This window comes from Taudactylus pleione, unplaced genomic scaffold (genome assembly GCF_031769625.1).
Source record: "Taudactylus pleione unplaced genomic scaffold, aTauple2 ptg001032l, whole genome shotgun sequence".
Taxonomy (NCBI): Eukaryota; Metazoa; Chordata; class Amphibia; order Anura; family Myobatrachidae; genus Taudactylus; species Taudactylus pleione.
The window spans coordinates 7258762-7284640 of NW_028285433.1; the positions used below are offsets into that span (position 1 = coordinate 7258762).

At 35.4% G+C, this 25879-nt stretch overlaps 1 long non-coding RNA gene across 1 annotated transcript in view; it reads right to left on the reverse strand.

The window, feature by feature from the left end:
* Positions 1 to 524: 524 nt before the first annotated feature.
* The window catches only part of LOC148454060 (uncharacterized), a 49007-nt gene continuing 23652 nt past the window's right edge, over positions 525 to 25879 (reverse strand). Inside the window, exon 3 of the long non-coding RNA XR_015874835.1 lies at positions 525 to 694. This is a non-coding gene — a long non-coding RNA (uncharacterized LOC148454060). The remainder of the gene's footprint in view (positions 695 to 25879) is intronic.

Sequence of the window (25879 nt, forward strand, 5' to 3'; positions counted from 1 at the left end):
GCATGCGCACGACTGTGCACCCTCCGTCGTGCGCATGCGCATTAGGGCACCATCGACCCACTTGCGAGCGTCCTGCGCTCGCGAGCGGGTCTGAATTAGGCCCTGTGTTCCTTGCTGAATCAAGCCCAAAGTCAGCCCCAATAATCACTGTCATGATTAATTTATTACACACATTAAGGTAACTCAAGCAATGCTTTAGGCAAACCATGTAATACATTCACTAATATCATTAGTTGGTTGGACTTTGAAGTCATGTTTTTCTCTATCCGCCGTGTATATTATTATGTGGATCCACAAAGCAGTAAACTTAGACACAGAATGATTTTATAGTCAAATTGTCATGCTCTGGGCAGTGGAAATGCAGGTGGATAAGAAGATGCACTTGTACACATAAAACAGTGCAGGCCCATAAATAAACCTTATTATGTTCATTGTTGCTGATCAAAACAGTGAAGCATTACAAATAATAAATATAGTTTATAAATTGATACCATCTATTTTATTTGATGCTCCAGATCTCCGTGACAAGATAGTCTATATCAGCCCAACTGAGATGTAAGCAATTGTTAGTTCTCCATTTCTAGAAAATTGACTTTTTCATATTGATAATACTTTTCACACATGGTCAGAGAATCACAGTATGCCTGCAGGCTGGGTACCATAGAAGTGGAATTGGAATACTTCTGCTACTTCCCTGTAAGGGAGAAAAAATAAAATTACAAATAAAGCCAGACATATTTTTTCATAAATGTGCATTGAAAAAATATTGTTTTACTTTTACAAAATGTGTTTTGCTTGAATTTGTGTTTTAGTGTAGATAAATGTAGAATAGCATCTGTATATCTAAGTTTATCATATTAATATGCAGCATAAATGGAAGTCTTGTATTATGCTCTTTTCTGTTTATTAAAGTATATACATTGGGCCTGATTCAGTAGCAATCGCAACTGCAATTATGCACGCAATCGGACGATTGTTGCATACTGTGCATGTGGTATGCATCGCAATGCACGTGTGTGACCGGGACTGCGATCAGAGTGACTACACAGACTCATCACAGAGTGATTGACAGGAAGTACCAATTGGGGGTGGTGATGGGGGTGGTCAGAGAAACAATGGCATTCTAGTGCATTTGAATGCCGTAACAGGGCCGCTCATAAGTTATCCACTGCAATGTCATACGCAGCTTGAGCTCCCACTGCGTGCGACGAGGTTACCAATTCCTGAGTAAGGTCAGACCTTGTGAGAAGTGTTTGTGAGACTGTGATTGTACTCGATGTTACTGAAAGTTTCGCAGTTTTGATAAGTAATACATATGTGAGTAAGGGGAAGTGTGGGCATTCTTATGTTGTGCTGAGATTACATTGCGATCGCAGACATTAGCATATTATCGCAGTGCGACTGCATGTACTGAGGGCCTGATTCAGAGCCGGACGCTCTGACAGAGCGCTCGCTCTGAATCAGGGCCGACCTTCTGGTTTTTTCGAACGGCCCCATGGCCGCTCTCATAGCTGTGGGTGACCACCCACAGCTATAGCGAGCGGCCATGATGATGGTCGCGATGGTCAAGACCATCGTGACCATCGGGCTTGCGATGAGACCCTTGTGGTAGGGTCTCGTTGCCGCAAGCCCCAGAGAGCTTTTGGCTCTAACAGAGCCGAAAGGTCACCCACTGACATCACTTGCCCATTGCTATCCGGGTCTCGCACATGCGCACGATGGAGCTGGCTCCGTCGTATGCCTGCGCACTGGGCCACCATCGCGAGCGGGTCTGAATCAGGCCCTGAATCCGGCCCATTGTTTTTTTTCTTTCTTTAATTAATTGATGCAAATTATTTGTCATAATGTTTGATAGTGCTATAATCCAATCTTATAATACTTGAGAGACATGTCTACACACACTTTCTAAACTCACACAACTTATTGGACCCACTTCAGTCCGGCTTTCGTTCCCAACAGTCCACAGAGACAGCACTGACTAAGGTAGTAAATGATCTGGTCACTGCCAAGGCTAAAGGCCATTACTCACTCCTAATTCTTCTAGATCTCTCTGCTGATTTTGACACTGTTGACCTCTCTCTCCTCATACAAACACTACAATCCCTAGGTATTAAGGACACTGCTCTTTCATGGTTCTGTTCCTACTTATCTGATCGCTCTTTTACTTTTCATTTTTCTGGTTCTGCCTCCTCTTCGCTACCTCTATCAGTTAGAGTACCGCAAGGCTCTGTCTTAGATCCTTTGTTATTCTTAATCTATACCACCTATGATACTCAAATATACCTATCCTCCCCAGATTTATCACCATCTGTATTGGTCCATGTCACTGAATGTCTTTCTGCCATTTCATTTTGGATGTCATCTCGCCACCTGAAACTTAATATTTCTAAAACAGAATTAATTATATTTCCACCGGCCAAGAACAGTTACCAACCTGATCTCTTGATCATGGTTGATTACTCGACATGCCACCCTGCTCCACAAGCTCGCTGCCTTGGTGTCATCCTTGACTCTGAACTGTCTTTTGTTCCCCACATTCAATCTGTCTCAAAACCATGTAACATACATCTAAAAAACATATCCAAAATCCAACCATATCTCACTCAAGACACTGCAAAAACTCTGATCCATGCACTCATTATTTCCCGCATTGACTATTGCAATAGTCTCCTTACTGGTCTTCCCAAAAACAGGCTATCGCCATTACAATCCATTATTAATGCAGCTGCAAGGCTTATCTTCCTTGCCAAACGTTCATCATCTGCTGCCCCGCTCCGTCAGTCCCTCCATTGGTTGCCAGTCTTCTACCGTATTCAATACAAAATACTTTTACTTACACATAAGGCCTTTAACCAAACCACACCAACAAACATCTCTTCACAATTCTCAAAATATCTCCCAACCCAACCTCTCCACTCAGCACAAGATCTGCAGCTCTCATCCCCACGCATTACTTGCTCCCTTTCAAGGTTACAGGACTTTCTTCAGGCAGCACCCACTCTATGGAATGCCTTACCATGCACAATTAGGACTTACATCTAGTCTCCAATCCTTTAAGCATTCCCTGAAAACCCACCTCTTCAGGCAAGCTTATCAGATTCCAGAACCGCCCACATAACCTTCATAGCTTCCATGTCTAATTACATCCCCTTTCCCAGTCGCACACACACTGTCTTTCTTTCACATCCTCCTGACATTTGGCCAACATTCCTGTGTGACTGGATCATGCAGCCCACCAAGAAAGTCCACACACAACCTCACACACTGTCTTTTTTACACATCCTCCTGACATTTGGCTGACATTCCTGTGTGACTGGATCATGCAGCCCACCAAGAAACTCTGCAGTCTAGCTGGACCAAATTGCAATATATAGCACCTATCCTTGTGTATCAATGCCTATTTCCTTATCGATTGTAAGCTTATGAGCATGGCCTTCCTACCTATATATCTTTCTGTTATTACCCAGTTTTGTTCTATTAATGCTCCAATTGTAAAGCGCAACAGAATATGCTGCACTATATAAGAAACTGTTAATAAATAAATTATAATGTTGACATGATTTTGCATGGTGCTGTTAACAGCTATTTTTTTTAAAGTTGTTTCTTTCTACAAAATGATTTACATTGGTGTCATGAGATGTGTAATAGCAGTAGCAGCAGTAATAGTGATAATAGCAGCAGTAGCAGCAGCAGTAGTTCAGCAGTAGTAGTAGCAGTAGTAGTAGTAGCAGTATCTAGTAGTATTAGCAGCAATAGTAGCAGTAGTAGTAGTATTAGCAGCAGTAGTATTAGTAGCAGTATTAGCAGCAGTACTAGTAGCAGCAGTAACAGTAATAATAATGGTAGTAGCAGCAGTAGTAGTATTAGCAGCAAAAGAAGTAGTAGTAGTAATAGCAGTAGTAGCAGCAGCAGTGGTGGTAGTAGTAGTAGGGTTAGGTTTAGGAAGCACAGCTGGGATAGCAATAGGTTTTTGGGGGGAGATAAAGTTAGGCACCCCTAGGAGGGTAGGGTTAGGGTTAGGCACCCGAAGGGGGTGGTTAGGAAAAGGCACCCACCGGGAGGGTTAAGTTTACGTGTAGTAAGGGGGGGTAAGAATAGGTATCCCCGGGGGAGAATATGGTTAGGCACTAGGGGGAGGTTAGGGTTAGGCACCACTAAATGAGAGTTAGGGTTAAGGTAGAGAAGGGTAGGGAACTTACCTGCCTTATCGGGATCAAATCTCTTCAGGCTAGTGTCATGAGATGTGTAATAGTAGTAGTAGTAGTAGTGATAATAATAGTAGCAGCAGAAGTAGTAGCAGCAGTAGTAATAAGAATAATAATACTACTAGTAGTAGTAGCAGCAGTAGTAGCAGTAGTAATAGAAGTAGCTGTAGCAGTAGTAGTAGCAGTATTAGCAGTAGTAGCAGTAGTAGAAGTAGCAGTAGTAGTAGCAGTTTAAGTTGTAGTAGTAGAAGCAGTAGTAGCAGTGGTAATAGTAGTAGTAGCAGTAGTGATAGTAGTACTAGTAGTAGCAGTTTTAGTAGTAGTAGTAGTAGAAGCAGTAGTAATAGCAGTAGAAATAGTAGAAGTTGTAGTAGTTGTAGTAGTAGAAGCAGTAGTAGTAGTAGTAGAAATAGTAGTAGTTGTTGTAGTAGCAGTAGAAAAAGTGGTGGTAGTAGTAGTAGCAGTTTTAGTAGTAATAGTAGTAGTAGCAGTAGTAATAGTACTGGTAGTAGTAGCAGTAGTAATAGTAGTAGCAGTAGCAGTAGTACTAGTAGTAGTAACAGCAGTTTTAGAAGTAGTAGTAGCAGTTTTAGTAGTAGTAGTAATAACAGTAGTTGTAGCAGTAGTAGTAGAAGCAGTTGTAGTAACAGTAGTGATAGTAGTAGTAGCAGTAGTGATAGTAGTACTAGTAGTAGCAGTTTTAGTAGTAGTAGAAGAAGCAGTAGTAATAGCAGTAGAAGTTGTAGTAGTTGTAGTAGTAGAAGCAGTAGTAGTAGTAGAAATAGTAGTAGTTGTAGTAGTAGCAGTAGAAAAAGTGGTGGTGGTAGTAGTAGTACCAGTTTTAGTAGTAATAGTAGTAGTAGCAGTTGTAGTAATAGTAGTACTAGTAGCAGTAGTAGTAGTAGTAGTAGCAGTAGTAATAGTAGTTGCAGTAGTAATAGTAGTAGCAGTAGCAGTAGTAATAGTAGTAGTAACAGCAGTTTTAGAAGAAGTAGTGTTAGCAGTTTTAGTAGTAGCAGTAATAATAGTAGTTGTAGCAGTAGTAGAAGAAGCAGTAATAGGAGTAGTAGTAGTAGTAATAGTAGTACTAGTAGTAGCAGTTTTAGTAGTAGTAGAAGCAGTAGTAATAGTAGAAATAGTAGTAGTTGTAGTAGTAGCAGTAGAAAAAGTGGTGGTAGTAGTAGTAGCAGTTTTAGTAGTAATAGTAGTAGTAGCAGTTCTAGTAATAGTAGTACTAGTAGCAGTAGTAGTAGTAGTAGTAGCAGTAGTAATAGTAGTTGCAGTAGTAATAGTAGTAGCAGTAGTAATAGTAGTAGTAATACTAGTAGTACTAGTAGCAGTAGTAGTAGCAGTAGTAATAGTAGTTGCAGTAGTAATAGTAGTAGCAGTAGTAATAGTAGTAGTATCAGCAGTTTTAGAAGAAGTAGTGGTAGCAGTTTTAGTAGTAGTAGCAGTAATAATAGTAGTTGTAGCAGTAGTAGAAGAAGAAGCAGTAATAGGAGTAGTAGTAGTAGTAATAGTAGTACTAGTAGTAGCAGTTTTAGTAGTAGTAGTAGAAGCAGTAGTAATAGCAGTAGAACTAGTAGAAGTAGTAGAAATAGCAGTAGTTGTAGTAGTAGCAGTAGAAAAAGTGGTGGTGGTAGTAGTAGTAGCAGTTTTAGTAGTAATAGTAGTAGTAGCAGTTGTAGCAATAGTAGTAGCAGTAGCAGTAGTAATAGTAGTAGTAACAGCAGTTTTAGAAGAAGTAGTAGTAGCAGTTTTAGTAGTAGCAGTAATAATAGTAGTTGTAGCAGTAGTAGAAGAAGCAGTAATAGGAGTAGTAGTAGTAGTAATAGTAGTACTAGTAGTAGCAGTTAATAATAGTAGTTGTAGCAGTAGTAGAAGAAGCAGTAATAGGAGTAGTAGTAGTAGTAACAGTAGTACTAGTAGTAGTAGTATCAGTAGAAGTAGTAGTAATAGTAGCAGTAGTAATAGTTGCAGAAGTAGTAATGCATTAGTAGTAGTTGTAGTAGCAGAAAGTGGTGGTAGTAGTAGTAGTAGCAGTTTTAGTAGTGATAGTAGTAGTAGCAGTTTTAGAAGAAGTAGTAGTAGCAGTTTTAGTAGTAGCAGTAATAATAGTAGATGTAGCAGTAGTAGAAGAAGCAGTAGTAATAGTAGTACTAGTAGTAGAAGTAGTAGTAGCAGGAGAAGTAGTAGTAGTAGTAGTAGTAGCAGTAGAAATAGAAGTTGTAGTAGTTGTAGTAGTATCAGTAGTAATATTGGTGGTAGTAGTACTAGCAGTTTTAGTAGTAATAGCAGTAGTAGCAGTAGTAATAGTAGTACTAGTAGTAGTAGCAGCAGTAGTAATAGTAGTTGCAGTAGTAATAGTAGTAGTAGTAATAGTAGAAGCAGTAATAGTAGTAGTAATAGTGGTGGTAGTAGTAGTAGCAGTTTTAGTAGTAATAGTAGTAGTAGTAGCAGTAGTAGTTGCAGTAGTAATAGTAGTAGTAGTAGAAGCAGTAATAGTAGTAGTAGTAGTAGTATTAGTAGTAATAGTGGTGGTAGTAGTAGTAGTAGCAGTTTTAGTAGTAACAGTAGTAATAGCAGTAGTAATAGTAGTAGAAGCAGTAAGAGTAGTAGTAGTAATAGTGGTGGTAGTAGTAGTAGTAGCAGTTTTAGTAGTAATAGTAGTAGCAGCAGTAGTAATAGTAGTAGCAGTAGTAATAGTAGTTGCAGTAGTAATATTAGTAGTAGTAGAAGCAGTAATAGTAGTACTAGTAGTAGTTGTAATAGTAGTACTAGTAGTAGCAGTTTTAGTAGTAATAGTAGTAGTATCAGTAGTACTGCTACTACTATTACTGCTACTACTATTACTACTAAAACTGCTACTACTACTACCACCACTGCTACTACTACTACTACTACTACTACTACTACCACCACTATTACTACTGCTACTACTGCTACAACTACTACTACTACTGCAACTACTACTGCTACTACTACTACTGCTACTGTTGATGTAGTAGAAGTAATAGTAGAAAGAGTAGTAGTAGTAATATTAGTATTTGTAAAAGTAGCAGTCTTAGTAGCAGTAAAAATAGTAGTATTAATAGTAGTAGTAGCAGTTGTAATTGTAGTTGTAGCAGTAGCAGTAGTTACAGTAGTAATAGTAGTAGCAGCAGTTTTAGTAGTACTATTAGTAGTAGTAGCAGTTTTAGTAGTAGTAGAAGCATTAGTAGCAGTAGTAATAGTAGTAGTTGTAGCACTAATAGTAGTAGCAGCAGTATTAATAATAGTAGTAATACTAGCTGAGTAGTAGTAGCAGTAGTAATAGTAGTAGCAGTAGTAGCAGCAGCAGTTGTAGTAATAGTAGTAGTAGCAGTTTTTGTAGTATTAGTAGAAGCAGTAGTAGTAGTAGAAATAGTAGTAGTTGTAGTAGTAGCAGTAGAAAAAGTGGTGGTGGTAGTAGTAGTAGCAGTTTTAGTAGTAATAGTAGTAGTAGCAGTAGTAAAAGTAGTATTAGTAGCAGTAGTAATATTAGTAGTAGAAGCATTAGTAGCAGTTGTAATAGTAGCAGTTGTAGCAGTAATAGTAGTAGCAGCAGTATTAATAAAAGTAGTAATAGTAGCTGAGTAGTAGTAGCAGTAGTAATAGTAGTAGCAGTAGTAGTAGCAGCAGTTGTAGTAATAGTAGTAGTCATAGCAGCAGTTTTAGTAGTAATAGTAGAAGCATTAGGAGCAGTAGTAATAGTAGTTGTAGCAGTAATATTTGATTTTGCATGGTGCTGTTAACAGCTATTTTTTTTAAAGTTGTTTCTTTCTACAAAATGATTTACATTGGTGTCATGAGATGTGTAATAGCAGTAGCAGCAGTAATAGTGATAATAGCAGCAGTAGCAGCAGCAGTAGTTCAGCAGTAGTAGTAGCAGTAGTAGTAGTAGCAGTATCTAGTAGTATTAGCAGCAATAGTAGCAGTAGTAGTAGTATTAGTAGTAGTATTAGCAGCAGTAGTATTAGTAGCAGTATTAGCAGCAGTACTAGTAGCAGCAGTAACAGTAATAATAATGGTAGTAGCAGCAGTAGTAGTATTAGCAGCCAAAGAAGTAGTAGTAATAGCAGTAGTAGCAGCAGCAGTGGTGGTAGTAGTAGTAGGGTTAGGTTTAGGAAGCACAGCTGGGATAGCAATAGGTTTTTGGGGGGAGATAAAGTTAGGCACCCCTAGGAGGGTAGGGTTAGGGTTAGGCACCCGAAGGGGGTGGTTAGGAAAAGGCACCCACCGGGAGGGTTAAGTTTACGTGTAGTAAGGGGGGGTAAGAATAGGTATCCCCGGGGGAGAATATGGTTAGGCACTAGGGGGAGGTTAGGGTTAGGCACCACTAAATGAGAGTTAGGGTTAAGGTAGAGAAGGGTAGGGAACTTACCTGCCTTATCGGGATCAAATCTCTTCAGGCTAGTGTCATGAGATGTGTAATAGTAGTAGTAGTAGTAGTGATAATAATAGTAGCAGCAGAAGTAGTAGCAGCAGTAGTAATAAGAATAATAATACTACTAGTAGTAGTAGCAGCAGTAGTAGCAGTAGTAATAGAAGTAGCTGTAGCAGTAGTAGTAGCAGTATTAGCAGTAGTAGAAGTAGCAGTAGTAGTAGCAGTTTAAGTTGTAGTAGTAGAAGCAGTAGTAGCAGTGGTAATAGTAGTAGCTGTAGTAGTAGTAGTAGTAATAGTAGTAACAGTAGTGATAGTAGTAGTAGCAGTAGTGATAGTAGTACTAGTAGTAGCAGTTTTAGTAGTAGTAGTAGTAGAAGCAGTAGTAGTAGTAGAAATAGTAGTAGTTGTTGTAGTAGCAGTAGAAAAAGTGGTGGTAGTAGTAGTAGCAGTTTTAGTAGTAATAGTAGTAGTAGCAGTAGTAATAGTACTAGTAGTAGTAGTAGCAGTAGTAATAGTAGTTGCAGTAGTAATAGTAGTAGCAGTAGCAGTAGTAGTAGTAACAGCAGTTTTAGAAGTAGTAGTAGCAGTTTTAGTAGTAGTAGTAATAACAGTAGTTGTAGCAGTAGTAGTAGAAGCAGTTGTAGTAACAGTAGTGATAGTAGTAGTAGCAGTAGTGATAGTAGTACTAGTAGTAGCAGTTTTAGTAGTAGTAGAAGAAGCAGTAGTAATAGCAGTAGAAGTTGTAGTAGTTGTAGTAGTAGAAGCAGTAGTAGTAGTAGAAATAGTAGTAGTTGTAGTAGTAGCAGTAGAAAAAGTGGTGGTGGTAGTAGTAGTACCAGTTTTAGTAGTAATAGTAGTAGTAGCAGTTGTAGTAATAGTAGTACTAGTAGCAGTAGTAGCAGTAGTAGTAGCAGTAGTAATAGTAGTTGCAGTAGTAATAGTAGTAGTATCAGCAGTTTTAGAAGAAGTAGTGGTAGTAGTTTTAGTAGTAGTAGCAGTAATAATAGTAGTTGTAGCAGTAGTAGAAGAAGCAGTAATAGGAGTAGTAGTAGTAATAGTAGTACTAGTAGTAGCAGTTTTAGTAGTAGTAGTAGAAGCAGTAGTAATAGCAGTAGAACTAGTAGAAGTTGTAGTAGTTGTAGTAGTAGAAGCAGTAGTAGTAGTAGAAATAGTAGTAGTTGTAGTAGTAGCAGTAGAAAAAGTGGTGGTGGTAGTAGTAGTAGCAGTTTTAGTAGTAATAGTAGTAGTAGCAGTTGTAGTAATAGTAGTACTAGTAGTAGTAGTAGTAACAGTAGTAATAGTAGTTGCAGTAGTAATAGTAGTAGCAGTAGCAGTAGTAATAGTAGTAGTAACAGCAGTTTTAGAAGAAGTAGTAGTAGCAGTTTTAGTAGTAGCAGTAATAATAGTAGTTGTAGCAGTAGTAGAAGAAGCAGTAATAGGAGTAGTAGTAGTAATAGTAGTACTAGTAGTAGCAGTTTTAGTAGTAATAGTAGTTGTAGTAATAGTAGTACTAGTAGCAGTAGTAGTAGCAGTAGTAATAGTAGTTGCAGTAGTAATAGTAGTAGCAGTAGCACTAATTAGTAGAATTAGTAGCAGTAAAAATAGTAGTAGTAGCAGTTTTAGTAGTAATAGTAGTAGTAGTAATAGTAGTAATAGTAGCAGTAGTAATAGTAGTAGCAGTAGTAGTAGCAGTAGTAATAGCAGAAGTTGTAGCAGTAGTAGTAGTAGCAGTAGCAGCAGTTTTAGTAGTAGCAGTAGCATTAGTGGAAGTAGCATTAGTAGTAGTAGTAGTAGTAGTAGAAGTTGCAGTAGTACTAGCAGTAGTAATAGTAGTATTAGTAGCAGTAGTAATATTAGTAGTAGCAGTTTTAGTAGTAGTAGTAGTAGCAGTAGTAGTAGCAGCAGTATTAGTAGCAGTTTTAGTAGTAGTAGTAGCAGTAGCATTAGTGGAAGTAGCAGTAGTAGTAGTAGTAGAAGTTGCAGTAGTACTAGCAGCAGTAATAGTAGTATTAGTAGCAGTAGTAATATTAGTAGTAGCAGTTTTAGTAGTAGTAGTAGTAGCAATAGTAGTAGCAGCAGCAGTAGTAGCAGTAGTAATAGCAGAAGTTGTAGCAGTACTAAAACTGCTACTGCTACTACTACTACTGCTACAACTTCTGCTATTACTACTGCTACTACTACTGCTGCTACTACTACTGCTACTACTACTACTACTAAAACTGCTACTACTAATATTACTACTGCTACTAATACTACTATTACTACTGCTAGTTTTAGTAGTAATAGTAGTAGTAGTAATAGTAGTAGTAGCAGTAGTAATAGTAGCAGCAGTATTTGTAGCAGTAGTAATAGTAGTAGCAGTAGTAATAGTAGCAGTTGTAGCAGTAATAGTAGTAGCAGCAGTAATAATAATAGTAGTAATAGTAGCTGAGTAGTAGTAGCAGTAGTAATAGTAGTAGTAGTTTTAGTAGTAGTAGCAGCAGTTTTAGTAATAGTAGTATAATCAGTAGTAATAGTAGTAGTTGTAGCAGTAGTAATAGTAGAAACAGTAGCAGCAGTTTTAGTAGTAGCAGTAGCATTAGTGGAAGTAGCATTAGTAGTAGTAGTAGTAGTAGTAGTAGAAGTTGCAGTAGTACTAGCAGTAGTAATAGTAGTATTAGTAGCAGTAATATTAGTAGTAGCAGTTTTAGTAGTAGTAGTAATAGTAGTAGCAGTAGTAGTAGCAGCAGTAGTAGTAGCAGTTTTAGTAGTAGTAGTAGCAGTAGCATTAGTGGAAGTAGCATTAGTAGTAGTAGTAGTAGAAGTTGCAGTAGTAATATTAGTAGTAGCAGTTTTAGTAGTAGTAGTAGTAGCAGTAGTAGTAGCAGTAGTAGTAGCAGTTTTAGTAGTAGTAGAAGAAGTAGTAAAAGTAGTAATAGAAGTAGTTGTAGCAATTTTAGTAGTAATAGTAGTAGTAGCAGTACTAATAGTAGTAGTAGCAGTAGCAGTAGTAATAGTTGCAGTAGTTGTAGCTATAGTAATAGTAGTAGCAGGTTTAGTAGTAGTAGTAGCAGTATTAGTAGTAGTAGTAAAAGCATTAGTAGCAGTAGTAACAGTAGTAGTTGTAGCAGTAATAGAAGTAGCAGCAGTATTAATAATAGGAGTAATAGTAGCTGAGTAGTAATAGTAGTAGCAGTAGTTGTAGCAGCAGTTGTAGTAATAGTAGTATTAGTAGTAGTAGCAGTTTTAGTAGTAATAGTAGAAGCATTAGTAGCAGTAGTAATAGTAGTAGTTGAAGCAGTAATAGTTGCAGTAGTTGTAGCTATAGTAATAGTAGTAGCAGGTTTAGTAGTAGTAGTAGCAGCAGTTTTAGTAGTAGCAGTAGCATTAGTGGAAGTAGCATTAGTAGTAGTAGTAGTAGTAGAAGTTGCAGTAGTACTAGCAGTAGTAATAGTAGTATTAGTAGCAGTAGTAATATTAGTAGTAGCAGTTTTAGTAGTAGTAGTAGTAGCAGTAGTAGTAGCAGCAGTATTAGTAGCAGTTTTAGTAGTAGTAGTAGCAGCAGTAGCATTAGTGGAAGTAGCAGTAGTAGTAGTAGTAGAAGTTGCAGTAGTACTAGCAGCAGTAATAGTAGTATTAGTAGCAGTAGTAATATTAGTAGTAGCAGTTTTAGTAGTAGTAGTAGTAGCAATAGTAGTAGCAGCAGTAGTAGTAGCAGTAGTAATAGCAGAAGTTGTAGCAGTACTAAAACTGCTACTGCTACTACTACTACTGCTACAACTTCTGCTATTACTACTGCTACTACTACTGCTGCTACTACTACTGCTACTACTACTACTACTAAAACTGCTACTACTAATATTACTACTGCTACTAATACTACTATTACTACTGCTAGTTTTAGTAGTAATAGTAGTAGTAGTAATAGTAGTAGCAGTAGTAATAGTAGCAGCAGTATTTGTAGCAGTAGTAATAGTAGTAGCAGTAGTAATAGTAGCAGTTGTAGCAGTAATAGTAGTAGCAGCAGTAATAATAATAGTAGTAATAGTAGCTGAGTAGTAGTAGCAGTAGTAATAGTAGTAGTAGTTTTAGTAGTAGTAGCAGCAGTTTTAGTAATAGTAGTATAATCAGTAGTAATAGTAGTAGTTGTAGCAGTAGTAATAGTAGAAACAGTAGTAGTAGTAACAATAGTATTTGTAAAAGTAGTAGAATTAGTAGCAGTAAAAATAGTAGTAGTAGCAGTTTTAGTAGTAATAGTAGTAGTAGTAATAGTAGTAGTAGTAGTAGCAGTAGTAATAGCAGAAGTTGTAGCAGTAGTAGTAGTAGCAGTAGCAGCAGTTTTAGTAGTAGCAGTAGCATTAGTGGAAGTAGCATTAGTAGTAGTAGTAGAAGTTGCAGTAGTACTAGCAGTAGTAATAGTAGTATTAGTAGCAGTAGTAATATTAGTAGTAGCAGTTTTAGTAGTAGTAGTAGTAGCAGTAGTAGTAGCAGCAGTATTAGTAGCAGTTTTAGTAGTAGTAGCAGTAGCATTAGTGGAAGTAGCATTAGTAGTAGTAGTAGTAGTAGAAGTTTTAGTAGTAGTAGAAGAAGTAGTAAAAGTAGTAATAGAAGTAGTTGTAGCAATTTTAGTAGTAATAGTAGTAGTAGCAGTACTAATAGTAGTAGTAGCAGTAGCAGTAGTAATAGTTGCAGTAGTTGTAGCTATAGTAATAGTAGTAGCAGGTTTAGTAGTAGTAGTAGCAGTATTAGTAGTAGTAGTAAAAGCATTAGTAGCAGTAGTAACAGTAGTAGTTGTAGCAGTAATAGAAGTAGCAGCAGTATTAATAATAGGAGTAATAGTAGCTGAGTAGTAATAGTAGTAGCAGTAGTTGTAGCAGCAGTTGTAGTAATAGTAGTATTAGTAGTAGTAGCAGTTTTAGTAGTAATAGTAGAAGCATTAGTAGCAGTAGTAATAGTAGTAGTTGAAGCAGTAATAGTTGCAGTAGTTGTAGCTATAGTAATAGTAGTAGCAGGTTTAGTAGTAGTAGTAGCAGTTTTAGTAGTAGTAGTAAAAGCATTAGTAGCAGTAGTAATAGTAGTAGTTGTAGCAGTAGTAGTAGTAGCAGCAATTTTAGTATTAATAGTAGTAGTAGTAATAGTAGTAGCAGTTTTAGTAGTAGTAGTAGTAGTAGAAGTAGTAGCAGCAGTTTTAGTAGTAGCAGTAGTAATAGTAGTAGCAGTTTTAGTAGTAGTAGTAGTAGTAGAAGTAGTAGCAGCAGTTTTAGTAGTAGTAGTATAATCAGTAGTAATAGTAGTAGTTGTAGCAGTAGTAATAGTAGTAGCAGTAGTTGTAGCAGCAGTTGTAGTAATAGTAGTATTAGTAGTAGTAGCAGTTTTAGTAGTAATAGTAGAAGCATTAGTAGCAGTAGTAATAGTAGTAGTTGAAGCAGTAATAGTTGCAGTAGTTGTAGCTATAGTAATAGTAGTAGCAGGTTTAGTAGTAGTAGTAGCAGTTTTAGTAGTAGTAGTAAAAGCATTAGTAGCAGTAGTAATAGTAGTAGTTGTAGCAGTAGTAGTAGTAGCAGCAATTTTAGTATTAATAGTAGTAGTAGTAATAGTAGTAGCAGTTTTAGTAGTAGTAGTAGTAGAAGTAGTAGCAGCAGTTTTAGTAGTAGCAGTAGTAATAGTAGTAGCAGTTTTAGTAGTAGTAGTAGTAGTAGAAGTAGTAGCAGCAGTTTTAGTAGTAGTAGTATAATCAGTAGTAATAGTAGTAGTTGTAGCAGTAGTAATAGTAGAAGCAGTAGTAGTAGTAGTAGTAGTAGTAGAAGTAGTAGCAGCAGTTTTAGTAGTAGCAGTAGTAATAGTAGTAGCAGTTTTAGTAGTAGTAGTAGTAGAAGTAGTAGCAGCAGTTTTAGTAGTAGTAGTATAATCAGTAGTAATAGTAGTAGTTGTAGCAGTAGTAATAGTAGAAGCAGTAGTAGTAGTAATAATAGTATTTGTAAAAGTAGCAGTACTAGTAGCAGTAAAAATAGTAGTAGTAGCAGTTTTAGTAGTAATAGTAGTAGTAGTAATAGTAGTAGTAGCAGTAGTAATAGTTGTAGCAGCATAGTAGTAGTTGTAGCAGCAATTTTAGTATTAATAGTAGTAGTAGCAGTAGTAGTTGTAGTAGCAGCAGTTGCAGTTGCAATAGTTGCAGTAGTTGCAGTAGTAATAGTAGTAGCAGCAGTTTTAGTAGTAGTAGTAGCAGTTGTAGTAGTAGTAGTAGTAGTAGTAGTAGTAGAAGCATTAGTAGCAGTAGTAACAGTAGTAGTTGTAGCAGTAATAGTAGTAGCAGCAGTATTAATAATAGTAGTAATAGTAGCTGAGTAGTAAAAGTAGTAGCAGTAATAATAGTAGTTGTAGCAGTAGTATAAGAAGCAGTAATAGGAGTAGTAGTAGTAGTAATAGTAGTACTAGTAGTAGCAGTTAATAATAGTAGTTGTAGTAGTAGAAGAAGCAGTAATAGGAGTAGTAGTAGTAGTAACAGTAGTACTAGTAGTAGTAGTAATAATAGTATTTGTAAAAGTAGTAGAATTAGTAGCAGTAGTAATAGTAGTAGTAGTTTTAGTAGTAGTAGCAGCAGTTTTAGTAATAGTAGTATAATCAGTAGTAATAGTAGTAGTTGTAGCAGTAGTAATAGTAGAAACAGTAGTAGTAGTAGTAATAGTGGTGGTAGTAGTAGTAGCAGTTTTAGTAGTAGTAGCAGTAGTAGTTGCAGTAGTAATAGTAGTAGTAGTAGAAGCAGTAATATTAGTAGTAGTAGTATTAGTAGTAATAGTGGTAGTAGTAGTAGTAGCAGTTTTAGTAGTAACAGTAGTAATAGCAGTAGTAATAGTAGTAGAAGCAGTAATAGTAGTAGTAGTAATAGTGGTGGTAGTAGTAGTAGTAGCAGTTTTAGTAGTAATAGTAGTAGCAGCAGTAGTAATAGTAGTAGCAGTAGTAATAGTAGTTGCAGTAGTAATATTAGTAGTAGTAGAAGCAGTAATAGTAGTACTAGTAGTAGCAGCAGTAATAATAATAGTAGTAATAGTAGCTGAGTAGTAGTAGCAGTAGTAATAGTAGTAGTAGTTTTAGTAGTAGTAGCAGCAGTTTTAGTAATAGTAGTATAATCAGTAGTAATAGTAGTAGTTGTAGCAGTAGTGATAGTAGAAACAGTAGTAGTAGTAATAATAGTATTTGTAAAAGTAGTAGAATTAGTAGCAGTAAAAATAGTAGTAGTAGCAGTAGTAATAGTAGTAGCAGTAGTAGTAGCAGTAGTAATAGCAGAAGTTGTAGCAGTAGTAGTAGTAGCAGTTTTAGTAGTAGTAGAAGCAGTAGCATTAGTGGAAGTAGCATTAGTAGTAGTAGTAGTAGTAGAAGTTGCAGTAGTACTAGCAGTAGTAATAGTAGTATTAGTAGCAGTAGTAATATTAGTAGTAGCAGTTTTAGTAGTAGTAGTAGCAGTAGTAGTAGCAGTAGTAGTAGCAGTTTTAGTAGTAGTAGAAGAAGTAGTAACAGTAGTAATAGTAGTAGTTGTAGCAATTTTAGTAGTGATAGTAGTAGTAGTAGCAGAACTAATAGTAGTAGTAGCAGTAGCAGTAGTAATAGTTGCAGTAGTTGTAGCTATAGTAATAGTAGTAGCAGGTTTAGTAGTAGTAGTAGCAGTATTAGTAGTAGTAGTAAAAGCATTAGTAGCAGTAGTAACAGTAGTAATAGTAGTAGTAGTAGCAGAACTAATAGTAGTAGTAGCAGTAGCAGTAGTAATAGTTGCAGTAGTTGTAGCTATAGTAATAGTAGTAGCAGGTTTAGTAGTAGTAGTAGCAGTATTAGTAGTAGTAGTAAAAGCATTAGTAGCAGTAGTAACAGTAGTAGTTGTAGCAGTAATAGAAGTAGCAGCAGTATTAATAATAGGAGTAATAGTAGCTGAGTAGTAATAGTAGTAGCAGTAGTTGTAGCAGCAGTTGTAGTAATAGTAGTATTAGTAGTAGTAGCAGTTTTAGTAGTAATAGTAGAAGCATTAGTAGCAGTAGTAATAGTAGTAGTTGAAGCAGTAATAGTTGCAGTAGTTGTAGCTATAGTAATAGTAGTAGCAGGTTTAGTAGTAGTAGTAGCAGTTTTAGTAGTAGTAGTAAAAGCATTAGTAGCAGTAGTAATAGTAGTAGTTGTAGCAGTAGTAGTAGTAGCAGCAATTTTAGTATTAATAGTAGTAGTAGTAATAGTAGTAGCAGTTTTAGTAGTAGTAGTAGTAGTAGAAGTAGTAGCAGCAGTTTTAGTAGTAGCAGTAGTAATAGTAGTAGCAGTTTTAGTAGTAGTAGTAGTAGAAGTATTAGCAGCAGTTTTAGTAGTAGTAGTATAATCAGTAGTAATAGTAGTAGTTGTAGCAGTAGTAATAGTAGAAGCAGTAGTAGTAGTAGTAGTAGTAGTAGTAGAAGTAGTAGCAGCAGTTTTAGTAGTAGCAGTAGTAATAGTAGTAGCAGTTTTAGTAGTAGTAGTAGTAGAAGTAGTAGCAGCAGTTTTAGTAGTAGTAGTATAATCAGTAGTAATAGTAGTAGTTGTAGCAGTAGTAATAGTAGAAGCAGTAGTAGTAGTAATAATAGTATTTGTAAAAGTAGCAGTACTAGTAGCAGTAAAAATAGTAGTAGTAGCAGTTTTAGTAGTAATAGTAGTAGTAGTAATAGTAGTAGTAGCAGTAGTAATAGTTGTAGCAGCATAGTAGTAGTTGTAGCAGCAATTTTAGTATTAATAGTAGTAGCAGTAGTAGTTGTAGTAGCAGCAGTTGCAGTTGCAATAGTTGCAGTAGTTGCAGTAGTAATAGTAGTAGCAGCAGTTTTAGTAGTAGTAGTAGCAGTTGTAGTAGTAGTAGTAGTAGTAGTAGTAGTAGTAGTAGAAGCATTAGTAGCAGTAGTAACAGTAGTAGTTGTAGCAGTAATAGTAGTAGCAGCAGTATTAATAATAGTAGTAATAGTAGCTGAGTAGTAATAGTAGTAGCAGTAATAATAGTAGTTGTAGCAGTAATAGAAGAAGCATTAATAGGAGTAGTAGTAGTAGTAATAGTAGTACTAGTAGTAGCAGTTAATAATAGTAGTTGTAGTAGTAGTAGAAGAAGCAGTAATAGGAGTAGTAGTAGTAGTAGTAACAGTAGTACTAGTAGTAGTAGTAATAATAGTATTTGTAAAAGTAGTAGAATTAGTAGCAGTAGTAATAGTAGTAGTAGTTTTAGTAGTAGTAGCAGTTTTAGTAATAGTAGTATAATCAGTAGTAATAGTAGTAGTTGTAGCAGTAGTAATAGTAGAAACAGTAGTAGTAGTAATAGTGGTGGTAGTAGTAGTAGCAGTTTTAGTAGTAATAGTAGTAGTAGTAGCAGTAGTAGTTGCAGTAGTAATAGTAGTAGTAGTAGAAGCAGTAATATTAGTAGTAGTAGTATTAGTAGTAATAGTGGTGGTAGTAGTAGTAGTAGCAGTTTTAGTAGTAACAGTAGTAATAGCAGTAGTAATAGTAGTAGAATCAGTAATAGTAGTAGTAGTAATAGTGGTGGTAGTAGTAGTAGTAGCAGTTTTAGTAGTAATAGTAGTAGCAGCAGTAGTAATAGTAGTAGCAGTAGTAATAGTAGTTGCAGTAGTAATATTAGTAGTAGTAGAAGCAGTAATAGTAGTACTAGTAGTAGCAGCAGTAATAATAATAGTAGTAATAGTAGCTGAGTAGTAGTAGCAGTAGTAATAGTAGTAGTAGTTTTAGTAGTAGTAGCAGCAGTTTTAGTAATAGTAGTATAATCAGTAGTAATAGTAGTAGTTGTAGCAGTAGTAATAGTAGAAACAGTAGTAGTAGTAATAATAGTATTTGTAAAAGTAGTAGAATTAGTAGCAGTAAAAATAGTAGTAGTAGCAGTTTTAGCAGTAATAGTAGTAGTAGTAATAGTAGTAGTAGCAGTAGTAATAGTAGTAGCAGTAGTAGTAGCAGTAGTAGTAGCAGTAGTAATAGCAGAAGTTGTAGCAGTAGTAGTAGTAGTAGCAGTAGCAGCAGTTTTAGTAGTAGCAGTAGCATTAGTGGAAGTAGCATTAGTAGTAGTAGTAGTAGTAGTAGAAGTTGCAGTAGTACTAGCAGTAGTAATAGTAGTATTAGTAGCAGTAGTAATATTAGTAGTAGCAGTTTTAGTAGTAGTAGTAGTAGTAGTAGCAGTAGTAGTAGCAGTAGTAGTAGCAGTTTTAGTAGTAGTAGAAGCAGTAGCATTAGTGGAAGTAGCATTAGTAGTAGTAGTAGAAGTTGCAGTAGTACTAGCAGTAGTAATAGTAGTATTAGTAGCAGTAGTAATATTAGTAGTAGCAGTTTTAGTAGTAGTAGTAGCAGTAGTAGTAGCAGCAGTAGTAGTAGCAGTTTTAGTAGTAGTAGAAGAAGTAGGAACAGTAGTAATAGTAGTAGTTGTAGCAATTTTAGTAGTAATAGTAGTAGTAGCAGTACTAATAGTAGTAGTAGCAGTAGTAATAGTTGCAGTAGTTGTAGCTATAGTAATAGTAGTAGCAGGTTTAGTAGTAGTAGTAGCAGTTTTAGTAGTAGTAGTAAAAGCATTAGTAGCAGTAGTAATAGTAGTAGTTGTAGCAGTAGTAGTAGTAGCAGCAATTTTAGTATTAATAGTAGTAGTAGCAGTAGTAGTTGTAGTAGCAGCAGTAGCAGAATTAGTAGCAGTAAAAATAGTAGTAGTTGCAGTTTTAGTAGTAATAGTAGTAGTAGCAGTAGTAATAGTAGTAGCAGTAGTTGTAGCAGTAGTAGTAGTAGCAGCAGTTTTAGTAGTAGCAGTAGCATTAGTGGAAGTAGCATTAGTAGTAGTAGTAGTAGTAGTAGAAGTTGCAGTAGTAGTAGCAGTAGTAATAGTAGTATTAGTAGCAGTAGTAATATTAGTAGTAGCAGTTTTAGTAGTAGTAGTAGCAGTAGTAGTAGCAGTAGTAGTAGCAGTTTTAGTAGTAGTAGAAGAAGTAGTAACAGTAGTAATAGTAGTAGTTGTAGCAATTTTAGTAGTGATAGTAGTAGTAGCAGAACTAATAGTAGTAGTAGCAGTAGCAGTAGTAATAGTTGCAGTAGTTGTAGCTATAGTAATAGTAGTAGCAGGTTTAGTAGTAGTAGTAGTTTTAGTAGTAGTAGTAAAAGCATTAGTAGCAGTAGTAATAGTAGTAGTTGTAGCAGTAGTAGTAGTAGCAGCAATTTTAGTATTAATAGTAGTAGTAGCAGCAGTTTTAGTAATAGTAGTATAATCAGTAGTAATAGTAGTAGTTGTAGCAGTAGTAATAGTAGAAACAGTAGTAGTAGTAATAATAGTATTTGTAAAAGTAGTAGAATTAGTAGCAGTAATATTCATAGTAGTAATAGTAGCTGAGTAGTAGTAGCAGTAGTAATAGTAGTAGCAGTAGTAGTAGCAGCTGTTGCAGTAATAGTAGTAGTAGTAGCAGCAGTTTTAGTAGTAATAGTAGAAGCATTAGGAGCAGTAGTAATAGTAGTAGTTGTAGCAGTAATATTAGTAGCAGCAGTATTAGTAGCAATAGTAATAGTAGTAGCAGCAGTTTTAGTAATAGTAGTATAATCAGTAGAAATAGTAGTAGTTGTAGCAGTAGTAATAGTAGAAACAGTAGTAGTAGTAATAATAGTATTTGTAAAAGTAGTAGAATTAGTAGCAGTAAAAATAGTAGCAGTAGCAGTTTTAGTAGTAATAGTAGTAGTAGTAATAGTAGTAGTAGCAGTAGTAATAGTAGCAGCAGTATTTGTAGCAGTAGTAATAGTAGTAGCAGTAGTAATAGTAGCAGTTGTAGCAGTAATAGTAGTAGCAGCAGTAATAATAATAGTAGTAATAGTAGCTGAGTAGTAGTAGCAGTAGTAATAGTAGTAGTAGTTTTAGTAGTAGTAGCAGCAGTTTTAGTAATAGTAGTATAATCAGTAGTAATAGTAGTAGTTGTAGCAGTAGTAATAGTAGAAACAGTAGTAGTAGTAATAATAGTATTTGTAAAAGTAGTAGCAGTAAAAATAGTAGTAGTAGCAGTTTTAGTAGTAATAGTAGTAGTAGTAATAGTAGTAGTAGTAGCAGTAGTAATAGTAGTAGCAGTAGTAGTAGCAGTAGTAATAGCAGAAGTTGTAGCAGTAGTAGTAGCAGTAGCAGCAGTTTTAGTAGTAGCAGTAGCATTAGTGGAAGTAGCATTAGTAGTAGTAGTAGTAGTAGAAGTTGCAGTAGTACTAGCAGTAGTAATAGTAGTATTAGTAGCAGTAGTAATATTAGTAGTAGCAGTTTTAGTAGCAGTAGTAATAGTAGTAGTAGTAGTAGCAGTTTTAGTAGTAGTAATAAAAGCATTAGTAGCAGTAGTAATAGTAGTAGTTGTAGCAGTAGTAGTAGTAGCAGCAATTTTAGTATTAATAGTAGTAGTAGTAATAGTAGTAGCAGTTTTAGTAGTAGTAGTAGTAGTAGTAGAAGTAGTAGCAGCAGTTTTAGTAGTAGCAGTAGTAATAGTAGTAGCAGTTTTAGTAGTAGTAGTAGCAGTTTTAGTAGTAGTAGTATAATCAGTAGTAATAGTAGTAGTTGTAGCAGTAGTAATAGTAGAAGCAGTAGTAGTAGTAATAATAGTATTTGTAAAAGTAGCAGTACTAGTAGCAGTAAAAATAGTAGTAGTAGCAGTTTTAGTAGTAATAGTAGTAGTAGTAGTAATAGTAGTAGTAGCAGTAGTAATAGTTGTAGCAGCATAGTAGTAGTTGTAGCAGCAATTTTAGTATTAATAGTAGTAGTAGCAGTAGTAGTTGTAGTAGCAGCAGTTGCAGTTGCAATAGTTGCAGTAGTTGCAGTAGTAATAGTAGTAGCAGCAGTTTTAGTAGTAGTAGTAGCAGTTGTAGTAGTAGTAGTAGTAGTAGTAGTAGTAGTAGTAGAAGCATTAGTAGCAGTAGTAACAGTAGTAGTTGTAGCAGTAATAGTAGTAGCAGCAGTATTAATAATAGTAGTAATAGTAGCTGAGTAGTAATAGTAGTAGCAGTAGTTGTAGCAGCAGTTGTAGTAAAAGTAGTAGTAGTAGTAGTAGTAGAAGTAGTAGCAGCAGTTTTAGTAGTAGCAGCAGTAGTAATAGTAGTAGCAGTTTTAGTAGTAGTAGTAGTAGAAGTAGTAGCAGCAGTTTTAGTAGTAGTAGTATAATCAGTAGTAATAGTAGTAGTAGTAATGATAGTATTTGTAAAAGTAGCAGTACTAGTAGCAGTAAAAATAGTAATAGTAGCAGTTTTAGTAGTAATAGTAGTAATAGTAGTAGTAGCAGTAGTAATAGTTGTAGCAGCATAGTAGTAGTTGTAGCAGTAGTAATAGTAGAAGCAGTAGTAGTAGCAGCAATTTTAGTATTAATAGTAGTAGTAGCAGTAGTAGTTGTAGTAGCAGCAGTTGCAGTTGCAATAGTTGCAGTAGTTGCAGTAGTAATAGTAGTAGCAGCAGTTTTAGTAGAAGTAGTAATAGCAGTTGTAGTAGTAGTAATAGTAGTAGAAGCATTAGTAGCAGTAGTAACAGTAGTAGTTGTATCAGTAATAGTAATAGCAGCAGTATTAATAACAGTAGTAATAGTAGCTGAGTAGTAATAGTAGTAGCAGTAGTTGTAGCAGCAGTTGTAGTAAAAGTAGTAGTAGTAGTAGCAGTTTTAGTAGTAATAGTAGAAGCATTAGTAGCAGTAGTAATAGTAGTAGTTGAAGCAGAAATAGTAGTAGCAGCAGTATTAGTAGCAGTAGTAATTGTAGTAGCAGCAGTAGTAATAGTAGTAGCAGTAGTAATAGTAGTTGCAGTAGTAATATTAGTAGTAGTAGAAGCAGTAATAGTAGTACTAGTAGTAGTTGTAATAGTAGTACTAGTAGTAGCAGTTTTAGTAGTAATAGTAGTAGTATCAGTAGTACTGCTACTACTATTACTGCTGCTACTACTACTATTACTACTAAAACTGCTACTACTACTACCACCACTGCTACTACTACTACTACTACTACCACCACTATTACTACTGCTACTACTACTACAACTACTACTATTACTACTGCTACTGCAACTACTATTGCTACTACTACTGCTACAATTACTATTACTACTGCTACTACTACTGCTACTGTTGTTGTAGTAGAAGTAATAGTAGAAAGAGTATTAGTAGTAATATTAGTATTTGTAAAAGTAGCAGTCTTAGTAGCAGTAAAAATAGTAGTATTAATAGTAGTAGTAGCAGTTGTAATTGTAGTAGTAGCAGTAGCAGTAGTTGCTACTGCTACAGTAGAAAGAGTATTAGTAGTAATATTAGTATTTGTAAAAGTAGCAGTCTTAGTAGCAGTAAAAATAGTAGTATTAATAGTAGTAGTAGCAGTTGTAATTGTAGTAGTAGCAGTAGCAGTAGTTGCAGTAGTAATAGTAGTAGCAGCAGTTTTAGTAGTACTATTAGTAGTAGTAGCAGTTTTAGTAGTAGTAGAAGCATTAGTAGCAGTAGTAATAGTAGTAGTTGTAGCAGTAATAGTAGTAGCAGCAGTATTAATAATAGTAGTAATACTAGCAGTAGTAATAGTAGTAGCAGCAGCAGTTGTAGTAGTAGTAGTAGTTTTTGTAGTATTAGTAGAAGCAGTAGTAGTAGTAGAAATAGTAGTAGTTGTAGTAGTAGCAGTAGAAAAAGTGGTGGTGGTAGTAGTAGTAGCAGTTTTAGTAGTAATAGTAGTAGTAGCAGTAGTAAAAGTAGTATTAGTAGCAGTAGTAATAGTAGTAGCAGCAGTTTTAGTAGTACTATTAGTAGTAAAAGTAGTATTAGTAGCAGTAGTAATATTAGTAGTAGTAGAAGCATTAGTAGCAGTAGTAATAGTAGCAGTTGTAGCAGTAATAGTAGTAGCAGCAGTATTAATAAAAGTAGTAATAGTAGCTGAGAAGTAGTAGCAGTAGTAATAGTAGTAGTAGCAGTAGCAGTAGTAATAGTTGCAGTAGTTGTAGCTATAGTAATAGTAGTAGCAGGTTTAGTAGTAGTAGTAGTAGCAGTTTTAGTAGTAGTAGTAAAACCATTAGTAGCAGTAGTAATAGTAGTAGTTGTAGCAGTAGTAGCAGCAGCAATTTTAGTATTAATAGTAGTAGTAGCAGTAGTAGTTGTAGTAGCAGCAGTAGCAGAATTAGTAGCAGTAAAAATAGTAGTAGTAGCAGTTTTAGTAGTAATAGTAGTAGTAGTAATAGTAGTAGTAGCAGTAGTAATAGTAGTAGCAGTAGTAGTAGCAGTAGTAATAGCAGAAGTTGTAGCAGTAGTAGTAGTAGTAGCAGTAGCAGCAGTTTTAGTAGTAGCAGTAGCATTAGTGGAAGTAGCATTAGTAGTAGTAGTAGAAGTTGCAGTAGTAGTAGCAGTAGTAATAGTAGTAGTTGTAGCAATTTTAGTAGTAATAGTAGTACTAGTAGTAGTTGTAATAGTAGTACTAGTAGTAGCAGTTTTAGTAGTAATAGTAGTAGTATCAGTAGTACTGCTACTACTATTACTGCTGCTACTACTACTATTACTACTAAAACTGCTACTACTACTACCACCACTGCTACTACTACTACTACCACCACTATTACTACTGCTACTACTACAACTACTACTATTACTACTGCTACTGCAACTACTATTGCTACTACTACTGCTACAATTACTATTACTACTGCTACTACTACTGCTACTGTTGTTGTAGTAGAAGTAATAGTAGAAAGAGTAGTAGTAGTAATATTAGTATTTGTAAAAGTAGCAGTCTTAGTAGCAGTAAAAATAGTAGTATTAATAGTAGTAGTAGCAGTTGTAATTGTAGTAGTAGCAGTAGCAGTAGTTGCAGTAGTAATAGTAGTAGCAGCAGTTTTAGTAGTACTATTAGTAGTAGTAGCAGTTTTAGTAGTAGTAGAAGCATTAGTAGTTGTAATTGTAGTAGTAGCAGTAGCAGTAGTTGCAGTAGTAATAGTAGTAGCAGCAGTTTTAGTAGTACTATTAGTAGTAGTAGCAGTAGCAGTTTCAGTAGTAGTAGTAGCAGTAGTAGTAATAATAGTAGTAGCAGCAGTAGTAATAGTAGTAGATGTAGCAGTAGTAGTAGTAATAGTAGTAGTAGTAGAAGTTCTAGTAGTAGCAGTAGTAATAGTAGTAGTAGCAGTTTTAGTAGTATTTATAATAGTAGTAGCAGTAGTAGCAGCATTAGTAGTTGTAGAAGCAGTAGTAGTAGTAGTAGTAGTAGCAGTAGTAATAGTAGTAGCAGTAGCAGTTTCAGTAGTAGTAGTCGCAGTAGTAGTAATAATAGTAGTAGCAGCAGTAGTAATAGTAGTAGATGTAGCAGTAGTAGTAGCAGTAGTAATAGTAGTAGCAGTAGTAGTAGTGGTAGTAGTAGCAGCAGTTTCAGTAGTATTAGTAGCAGTATTAGCATTAGTTGTAGTTTTTTTAGTAGTATTAGCAGTAGCAGCAGTAATATTTGTAGTAGTAGTAGCAGCAGTGGTAAAAGTTGTAATAGTAGTAGAAGCATTTTTAGTTGTAGTAGTAGTTATAGTAGTAGTAGCAGTAGCTGCAGTAGTTTTTGTAGTAGTAGTAGTAGCAATAGTAGTAGTATTAGCAGTAGTAGTAGTAGTATGACACTATAAACCATTATAACTATAAACAGTAGACTGTCTGTGTACACTTTAGCAGTTGCAATCCTTGCTGAATCAGGCCCATTGAGTATTCCTCTGCAGCACTGTGTATACCCGTGAAGATCATTTGTTTTCTTAAAGGCAGATGTTTCTGCTTATGAAGATATCTGTTGCAATCCCTGCTTCATATACTGTGTTTGCTACTACCATAGTTTCTGAACTACGCATCTGCTGACAGCTTTGTCCTCATCATGAGTGCTCTCATCTCCCCCCAAAAATCTAATGCTTCTTTGTTGAAGTTTCTTAAACAGTGATATAACTTGCAAATATATGTACAGCTTGTGAACCCCAATGAATACTGCTAACCTTTGTTCTTTACTTTCTTTTTTGAAATTCAAACTGATTTCTTTTATTTTTTTCTTACAGTTTCATTACTCTCACAAATTACAGCATTTCTTAAATTCAGAACTATACATTGTCCTATCAACATCCTTGAATGTTCCACAAAGCCCATGTGTTTACAAAAGGCACATTCACAGAATACGCAGTTTCACTATTGCTATGCCATAAGACAGCACCAAGTACCCCTATAAACTACAACATAGTCAAAGCACAAGGACACATATAATGGAAAAAAATATGATAAATGGGACGAAGGAGAAAACATCTTATTGAAAGTTATTATAAGTCTTTAGAACCCTTTTA